Source organism: Marmota marmota, unplaced genomic scaffold, assembly GCF_001458135.2.
Source record: "Marmota marmota marmota unplaced genomic scaffold, marMar, whole genome shotgun sequence".
In the NCBI taxonomy this organism is placed as follows: Eukaryota; Metazoa; Chordata; class Mammalia; order Rodentia; family Sciuridae; genus Marmota; species Marmota marmota.
The window spans coordinates 3571021-3580677 of NW_026000138.1; the positions used below are offsets into that span (position 1 = coordinate 3571021).

Sequence of the window (9657 nt, forward strand, 5' to 3'; positions counted from 1 at the left end):
CTCTTTCTCCTCTTATTCCAGAAACCCAAGAGTGAGGAAAAGCCGGTACTTAAGCGGCTCAGCCCTTGACCTGGCAAACCCCACCCTGCTCTCAGGGCAGCAGGGGTTGTGCCGCGTGACCCAGTCTGGAACTCGGCAACCCCGAGACCTGTCCAGGATTCCGTTGCCCACTGTCCACCTCTAGACTGGGCCAGAGCTACCTCCACCCTGCACTGGGCTCAAGACCAGCCTGGCTCAGGATTCTGCCTATGAGCTCTCCAGGCCTGGGGAGAGAAGGTGGAGGGTCCTAGTCCCCTCATTTTAGCTCTTTCAGAAGGGGACACCTCAACCTATGGCAGACACCTGACTGTTCTTATGGCAATAGCCATCTGAGTCTCAGACATCAGTTTCCCCAACTAGGACACAAGTCGGAGAGACTCTTCTGTATTTTGATACAATAATAATGGCAGCAGCTGCCTGGGGGCCCTAGGCACCGGGCTCTGTGGTCAGTGCCTGTTGTGATTTCTTTCATCGGATATGACGTGACTCAGGCACAGTGACTGTCATGGAGGAAGGACTTTACACCTGCCGGTTCCCAGAAATGGGGCTCTGCACGCCAAGCAGGGCCATGCAGAGGAGCCTGGGGAGGGGGGTCAGGAGGCAGCGGGTGGGGGAGGTGTCACCGAGCCTTCTTGTGGCTTCCACAGGAAGGAACAGGTGGGCGAGGCAGGGCAGCAGGCCAAAGAGGCTTCGGATTGGCTGGTCTGTGAGCTTCCGGCGGGATCTGGGGTATGGGTACTGCAGAGTTCTCTGGCACGGGCGCTGGGCTGTCTGGGGCAGGGGCGAGGGGAATGGAGCGTGAGGGCCCATGGCAGGGGTCCTTGGGGGCAGGAGCTCTGGACTGGTTGGTTTGCATCTGAAAGGTATGCTTACAGGTGAGCTGTCTGTTTTCTCTAGAAATAAGCTAATCCTGGGGGTAGTCCTTTCCAGTGTCCCTAAGTCGCCAGGGTGTGAAAGCATTTGAACAAAAAGACATAGTGGGCAGTGTCCTTCCAGTGTCATCTTCTCCATATTTGAAATCAATCTGCTGAATCCGCTGGAGTGAGGATTGGCCACCAGGGGCAGAAGGAGGGCTTAACAGAGGCTTAAGAAATAAGAAGTCTTGAGATGGAAGTTTTCAGGTTCCCTTTATCAACTCGTGGCACCATCCAGGTCCCGGATCTTTACCCTCTTTCGCTTTTCTCTGCTCAGCACATTGTGAGCTTGAGACTACACACTACTCTATATAGTGCCAGGAAGGCTGCTGTCGCTCCAGACATCAACACCGTAGACAAAAAAGGGTCCCAACAAAAGATTACAGTGTTTTAGTAGTCAGTTGCTGTGGAGCCAACTGAGCCACAACTATGTGGCTGAAAAGTACCACAGTTATTATTTTGCCTTTCTTTGTGTTGATGTGAGTACAGCTACGTGGCTTTTCTGTTCCACGTGGCACTGGCTGCAACTGTTCCTTGAATCCCATGCAGCTGGCAGCTGCGCTAGGCTGGAAGGCTCCAGAAGGTTCCATTGCCTGTCTAGGCCCTTGATGCACCTGAGTGTCTTCCCCTGTTTAGCTCAGGCTTCCTCACAGCTGGTGGTCTCCAGGTAGTCAGCTGCCATCCACAGTGACCAGCCAGTCCTCCTTAAGACCTAAACCTGCAGCTGGACCTCATTACTCCTTGGTCAAAGCAAGTCACAAGGGAGGAGACGCGGAGTCCACCTCTTGGTGTGTGGAGCTGCAGGCTGTGGTTAAGGTTTAACTCATCAAGTGGACATTGTCCAAACCCTTCCTGTTCCCAAGAAGAGGCTGGCCCTTGCTTGACCCCTGCGAGATAACTTCTAAGCCCTCAGAATGTCCCACCTCTTGAGTGCCTTTGTCACTGGGCCACACCCAGTGGTTTACCTGATGATGCCTAGTGGTTCCCTTGTGTCTATGGGCTATGCTTGAACTTGACCTTGGAGGGTTGAAGACTGAGTAACTAAGATTGGACACGTGGTTGTCAACCATGCCTATGTGACTGACCCCCAAGAGAGACCCCGGACTCCACGGCTTGGGCGTGTCTTCCTGATTGGCAGAACTTCCTGTTGTCACACATCGTCACTGTGAGGATAAAGCAGTGTCTAGGGGGCAGCTAGGCTCACTCCTGGTCTCTCCTAGACTCTGACCCCTGTGACTTCGACCTTTGCTGCCTTTAATCTGTGTCCTGTCACCTTGATAAGCCAGGGCCAAGGCTGGCCGCCCCTCGGACGTTCCTGAGTCCTTCTGTGGGGTCGTGAAGCCCAGGGCTGGTCTTGGTGGCCATCTTTGAAGATCACCTGCCACCAGGAAGTGAAGGCGGGCAGTTCCAGGGGAGCCCCTAACAGACTCCTCTTTGTGCCTTGTTTTCCTGGAGGCTCTGCTTAGATCAGGAAAAACCCACACCCTGGACCGGGCGCCCTGGGCTGCAGCAGAGCAGCTGGGGAGAGGCAAGCAGCTAGCGTAGGTCCCCTTGTTGATGGGGTGGGTGTGGCCCAGAGAGGTTAAGTGCCTTGCCCACGCCCTCACAGCCTTCCTGACTCCAAAGCCTGGTCCCAAGGTTGAAACCTCTACCACTGCACCCGGCACGACACCCTTCAGGTGGGAGACCCCGTGGAAATGAGTTAGGCACCCCCGGGCACACTCCAGAAGGTCCACGGAGGCGGAGAAGTGGCCCCCTCTCCTCAGAGCCATGACCATGGAGAGCTGGGAACATCTCATTTATCAAGAGAAACAACTTCAACGCTTCACTTTTTAAAACAAAACAAGGACTAGATGGTGGGTTTCCAGTTTGCCTCTGATTTGAACTGGTGGCCTAAGACATATGGAAGAATCTGTGTCAGGGTAAAAATGGCTTTTGTATTGAGGAAACCACCTAGGTGGGACATTTTAGTCTGGAGGGAGCCCTCCCTTCTCCCCCAGGGCTCCCTGGCCCAGAAGGATGAGGAGACAAACCTGGTGGAGTCTGACCTATGAGGGGTCCAGGAGAACAAGAAGTAAGGACTCAGTCACCTCATCTGTAAAATGGGGGTGTGAATGCCCACCCTGAGGTTTAAGTGAATTGTTGTGTGAAGGCACTGAGACAGTGCCTGGAACATAGTAATTGTTCAACAAACGTTACTTTTTTTTTTTTTTTAATCATTACCATCATTATATTATGGAGGAGAGAGATTTGAGGTTGCTGTGGAGTAGGAAGTTATAGGGGCACAAAGGGGTTATGGCCCAGGGAGGAAGATATTCAAGGGAGAAATTCCCTGCAGTGAGAAAGGCCACAGAGCTCTCTTGGCCTAACTTCTGGATAGTTCGAAGGCCGCTACATCTACAATCAGGAGGAGAGGCTCCAAGAGTTAGGGCTCTATGTTTTTCTCATACAGAAGGCCTTGTGTGCATCATGGTTAGCCAGAGCTCCAGCCATCACACCCACAGTTCAGACAGGAAGTGGGGTAATGGCAAAAGAAGGGCAGCCTGCTTGCCACCCGAGTCAGCCCTTCTTTGGGAGCTGTCTTAGAAGCCCTGAAGGAGACCCTAAGCCATAGCTGCAGATACAAGAGATTTGCTCAGAAAAAGCCCCCGGAGGAAACCGTCAGGGAAGAAAAGGAAGCAGCTGGGGTCCAGGTTCAGGTCACCTCAACCTGGCCCTGTGGATCTCGAAGTGCACAGGGCAGCTCAGAGTGTGTCCCAGGGCACAGGACAGGAGCTGGCCCTGCACCGCAGTGCACATGCGGGTGGCTAGGAAGAGGACCTTCCAGGAGCCTGTCTCCATGCAGGGCAGGTGGAACAGGGGCCCAGTTCTGTGTCCACAGCAGGATGATCCATGGGTGCTGGTGCATGGGACTGGTTAGGGTCAAGGACACGGGGCAGGACACCAGGATCCGATGCCACCTCGGGTCAAGTGTCTGTTGGTTCCTAGTGTCTCTTGGACTGACGATGCATCCAGGGTCTCCCTTGCCCGCCACCCTCGCCCAGCCTGTGGGCCCTTCCTGACCCCCACCTGGGAGGGGGTGACAGGCAGAAGATGATGGCACAAATGGGCAGGGGGAGGCCCAGTTCTCGACATTTTCCCACAGACAGGAGCAGCTGGCGGGGCTCCTGGTGCTAAATTGAAATTAATGCTGGCCCCGTGCCCGGGCTGGCTCCCAGCGCTGTCCTCAGAGCAGAGTGTCTGCAGCGTGGAGCCCAAGAAGGTCACTTGCTGTCACAAGGGAAGGTGAGGAGGGGCTGTGATGGTCAGGGGGCCCAGCAAGAAATGGAACCTGAGGCGACTGGTCAAGAGACGTTAAAGAAGGGCCTTCTCTCAGCATGGGCCAGGCTCGGGGAATGGAGCCGGGAGGTCAGGGCACTGAGGGGCACCATTGCCCTATACAGGAGGCTGCAGAAGGGCCCGGGTGACTGAAGGCCAGGGAGGGGTGGCATGGGGAGAGGGGTCATGTGGCAGGAAGCTGTGGACGTCGTGACGACCTGCAGAAGCATGAGAGGGACTTGAAAAGCCACGTCCATCCCGCTGCACGCTCTGGTCTCCTGCGGGCCCTCCCATCAGCCAAACCTGGCTGGAAGCCAGAAGGCCGGGGAGTCCACAGTGAGGTGCCACCCTTCAGTTTGAAAAGTGTCTTCTGGTACGTCTCTTCGGGAAACTTTTTAATTCAAGCGTGACATGCACTGGGACGGGCCGGTCACAGGTGAACTTGATCCATGCAACCCGCTAAGACACGGAGGCTTCGCCCTCCCTGGGAGGCCTGGTTTCCTGTCTCCCTTCTCCACCCTCCTCTCCCAGGAAACCTAGATTCTGACTTCTAAAAACATGAGTTTTCCCCGATTTGGTGCAGGTACATAAAGGGCATCTTCAGCACGAGCTGTTAGGGGTCTGGCCTTTGCATTCCACGTGTCCATGTCCTTGGCTGTACTTTCCCCCTTGCCGCAGGAGAGATCACGTTGCAAGGACATCTCTGCAAACCCTTTGCCTTATCTAGGAAGAATCTCCAGATTTAGGTGTTCTGAGTGGAACGGGGTAAACATTTTTTATAGCTCCCAAAACGCTTTCTGAAGGATGCACGACCCTTCTCCCTGCTCATCTGGGAAGTCTGTCACCAAGGTTAAAAAGGGTGACTCGAGCTTTCACTGGGAGAGAGGCCAAGAGGGGCCCAGGTCTAGATCCTCCTGGGGAAGGATCTGAAACTAAGTGCTGAGAATTCCCGCCTATGGGCCTGACAGTTCTTGGTCATAAGCCACAGAATCCTCTGTGCTGGGCGAGGTAGAAACGCAGCCTACTGAAGGCAACTGGGTAGCCAGTCCGTGGATTACCTGGGGGGTTTGGTGACTGTGTGGCAGGATCAGAACTCAAATCCCCAGGCCCTTCAGTTTATGCTCTGGACTCTGAGCACTGTCCCCAGACCTATGGACGGAATTCCTCTCGTCTCTTTGACCCTCAGGATCTCTGCTGGCCTCTTTGGGACCTTCAGATCTATGTGATTCAGGGTCCTCCACTCAGCCTGAACATGACTCAGGGCATTATTAGCAAGGGAGACACCAGGGAAGAGTTTTGAGCATGGTCAGCCCTTGTGGCCTCAGTGGGGCATTCCATCGCCCCTCAGTGTTCCTTGAGGGATGGATTCGAGGCATCCCTCCTCCATCAAATAGCAAAATATGTGATGCCCAAGTCCTTCCCAGGAAATAGTATGTGTGCATGTGCCCTTGCAATCCTCTCAGGTACCTGAATCACCTCTTGATTAATCCTAAAATCTAAAACAGTGGTCACACTGCCTTGTTTAGGGAATGATGGTAAGAAAAAGCCTGTGCACACTCAGTACAGGCAGGATTCTTTTCTAGAACGTTCTCCATCCACAGTTGGTTGAATCCCAGGATGCAGAGGTCTGGCAGCACTGGGTGGGAAATGGTGACCCTGGCCCTGACCCCGCAGTCTCTCAGCCCCAGTGCCAGACACCTCATCACCTGCTCCTCAGTCCTTTGCTGCCCCAGAGGGTGTTCTGTGTCCAATTCCATTTCCAGGGAAAGAAGCTCTGATTGGTCCAACCTGGTGAGACCTTCTCCTGTCATCCAATCAGCCACAGCAGGAGGGAGGACTGAGTGACATCACGGCCAGGAACTTGGAGGGTGGCCCCTTCAGGAGGGCCCTGCGAAGTGGGACGCTGGAGCTTGTTTTCTTTCTTTGTCTGTTTAAAATGATTGGTCATCTCATTAACCACCAAGATGGCAGAAGTCAGAATCCAGTCGGACTGCCTGACACTTATTTATGTAATAAATAAAATAGATCAGTGTGGCTTTTATTTGGAATGACATAGTATCACCGGGGAACTCCAAGGATTTCCCCAGGAGAGGGACCTCAACCCAGGATGAGTGGTAAATTTTCAGTAGCTTTAAGATTTTGAGTGAAGATTTGCAGGTTTCCAGAAATCTAGGGTTGACAGGATGAGGAGAGGAACTGGCTTGGGGAGTGACAGTTCTGGAAGAAAAACTGATCTGGAGAGTGAGAGTATGAGGACCAGGCCTTTGGATTAAAGTTACAGTCTCCTCATCCTTCCTTTTGTCTATGTTCTTTTTTTTTTTTCTTTTTTTTGTGGGGGGGAGGTGGAGGGGATTGACCACTTGACCTCTGAGCCACATCCCCAGCCCTATTTTGTATTTTACTTAGAGACAGGGTCTCACTGAGTTGCTTAGTGCTTCGCTGTTGCTGAGGCTGGCTTTGAGTTGAGATCCTCCTGCCTCAGCCTCCGAGTCACTGGGATGACAGGTGTGCACCACTGCACCTGGCTCCATTCTGCCTTTTTATTTCTTCCACCTACCTCAGTAGATGGGATGACATATTTCGCCATCTTTGCAGGCTTTAAAGTTCCCAATTTGGTCCTGGCAGACTTGAAAAATTGAGGCTCAGAGAGTCCTACCAATTTTCTAAGGGCACACAGCACATCAGCAACTGAGGGAGGACTCCAGTGTCCTCTCTTCTATACAGTGCTCGTCCACTCATGCCATCTTTTCTGAGAATTATTTTCACATTCTGGGAGGAGGGCGGCATTTGTGCCACCTGACCATGGCTGCTGGCTCCACATGATTGGGCCAATGTAAAATCTAGGCTGGGACAATTGTATTCTCTTTCCTGGGAAGTCATGATTAAAGTATTGATTTTTCTTTTTTATAAACTGGGCTCCAGAATGGAACTCATAAGGAGAAAGCTGGGAGGGAGAGGGGAAGGCAGAGAAGATAATCTTTTTAAAAAGAGGCCAGGTGGAGAGACCAGGTGGAGAGAATTTGAGGGACGAGCTGCTTTGGTTTCAGTTTTCTAGTTCTTGGTTTTTGCTGCTCATGGGAACCTGCTCCTGCTTACCAGATAGAACGCTAGAATCCATAAACTTCACCATGGTTTTGGCTGCAAGAAGAAGAAAACATAATCCATTCTGTCTTAAACTGAGAAGAAAACTTAGTAATTCTCATAACAAGAAATGCAGAGATATGTGGTCTGAGGCCTGGTATGATCAGGATTCTAGGTACATTGTTCTGTAATTCTCTCTAGCACATTCCTCCATTATATGTTGGCTTCGATCACTCACTGGCTTCCCTCATGATTACAAGAGGGCTGCCAGCAACAACAGCAGTCACACTTCCATGGAGCCAGAAAAGCATCTCCCTCCAATCCTGGACCAACCTTTCTTGTTGAATTAGGCCACCTTCAGTTATGTGCATCTCCCTGGACCAGTTGCAGTCTCCTGCAGAATACCATGCACTGGTTGGCTTACGCTTAGGTCTTTGGTCCAATCATGAGCAAGGAGCTGGAATGGCTGCTGGCCAATGGAGTTGGGGCTGGAGCTGTGGGCTGGAATCAGCTCCTGGGCACACAGGTTACATGGGAGGGGGACAGTGACCTGAACAAATCAGAGTGTGCTAGGAAAGGAAGAAGGGAGAAGAGGGGCTGGGGAGACTGAAAGCATCATCTCGAGTTGGTCTGCGTGGGTTCCTGGTCCTGGTAGCCAGAGAGGCGTCGGTTTCCTGGTCTGCGCCCAGATGCCTCTGCCTGGCCCTCCGCAGCCTGGCTAATTTCCCTTCCATTCTGAGGCTTCCGCTCTTGCCAACATTTCTCGCCACTGGCGCACCGCTCTGGCAAGCTGGCATCTCATTCTGCTCCAGGCCCCGCTGATGGAGCTAAAGATCCCTTTAGCAGAATGGATTCTGGCATGTTCTAATTTAAAAAGCCTTGTACTCTCCCCGGCAGGGGGGCTGAGATCTGAACCCATGAAGTCACAGAGCGTGAATTCCTCTGAGGAAGGCCTATTTTTAACAGTTCCTGAACCTAACTGAACTTCATCATCTTTCAGGCGTTGACACTTAAAATACGTGCATCACACGCAGGCACGGAGCTGCTCTTCATGCACCAGAGCCGGCAGAGACCAGCCTTCAGAGGGCCGCTCATCTGGGGGCTGCGGCTCACCCAGCGTGGTGGTGAGTAAAGCAAGGGGCTTTAGAGACAGGCGACCCTGGGTTCAAATCCTGCTGCTCCACTAACTGCCATGCTGTTTTCTCCAAGCTTCAGTTTTCTCATTTATAAAATGATGGTAACATGTGTCCATGACACCTTGTATCATCATTTAGAGGCAAAGCCTGACAGGGGGCTGTTGGTGATCTTTATTTATCCCACTTGGTGTGAGTATTCATAGGTCTCCTTGTAGAATCATTTGTGTGCTTGATCCAAAACCCTATACCCACACTGTCACACTAACATCCCTCATGGTGACAACATGGTTGCCAGCAACATCAGGGGCACCTGATGTGTGCTGTATGACCTTTCTGAAACCAAAATACATCCTGTCCTAGGAGTTTAGGGACAAGAAAGTGGAAACCCTTACTATGGCCCAGCTACAATTCACTCAGGGGGCTGGGAGGTGAAGTGGAAGTCACACGGACCCAAAAGTGCCCTAGGAAACCGGGATCCTCCATTAATACCTGACAGCGCTGTCATTATTGAATTTAGCCCCAGAGGAAGTGTTTGGGGGCCAATTGTATGAAAAGCGTTCATCTTTAAATTTTCAAACTGTTAGCACAGTGAAATGCTCAGGATTAGTCGCCCTTGACCTTGAGTCACCCTTGACCGGGGTTTCCTGTGTCATGGTCACAAGGGGCAGGAGAGGGGTGGTCCCCAAGGAAAACAACAGGCAGACTCCCAATCACTGGTGAAGTTCTTTCTTTATAATCGATTTTTAATTTTCTTGCAGAGTAGCGGGACCAGGGCTGGGTTAACTGCGCGTGAAGTTGGTACCTGGCAGGGTCGCTGAGAGCGCGCGGATAAGACGACCGCGAATGGAGAGTGGCGTGGCTGGGGACCGGAATCCTCAGTAAGAGTGGCCTAGGACTGAGAAGAGCGCTGGTGGTTGCACGAGGTCACTCCGGGCCAGGAGGGCCCGTCTGGGCATGACTAGCCTGGCAAGGGGTCGCCGCAGGTCGCGGAGGAGCGTGTCCCGGGTCCCTCTCTCTCGCTGCAGCTGCAGGTCGGGCCGGGGGGCGCGCCCCGCAGCGCCTTCCAGGGAGAATGCCGACTGTGCGCGTCACAAGGGCGCGCGCTCCGGGCCGAGGCGCCCGCACTCCGGCGGCGGGCGGCACGAGCGCCGCGTGTGCAGCAAGCTATC

General features: G+C 53.0%; 1 protein-coding gene across 1 annotated transcript in view; it reads left to right on the forward strand.

Annotated features, from left to right (window-relative positions):
- Positions 1 to 957: 957 nt before the first annotated feature.
- Ccdc63 (coiled-coil domain containing 63) overlaps positions 958 to 9657 on the forward strand; it is a 43466-nt gene continuing 34766 nt past the window's right edge. The window contains exons 1-3 of the mRNA XM_015502509.2: positions 958 to 4238; positions 8353 to 8476; positions 9247 to 9366. The gene's annotated coding sequence lies outside the window, so the exon portion shown is untranslated. The remainder of the gene's footprint in view (positions 4239 to 8352; positions 8477 to 9246; positions 9367 to 9657) is intronic.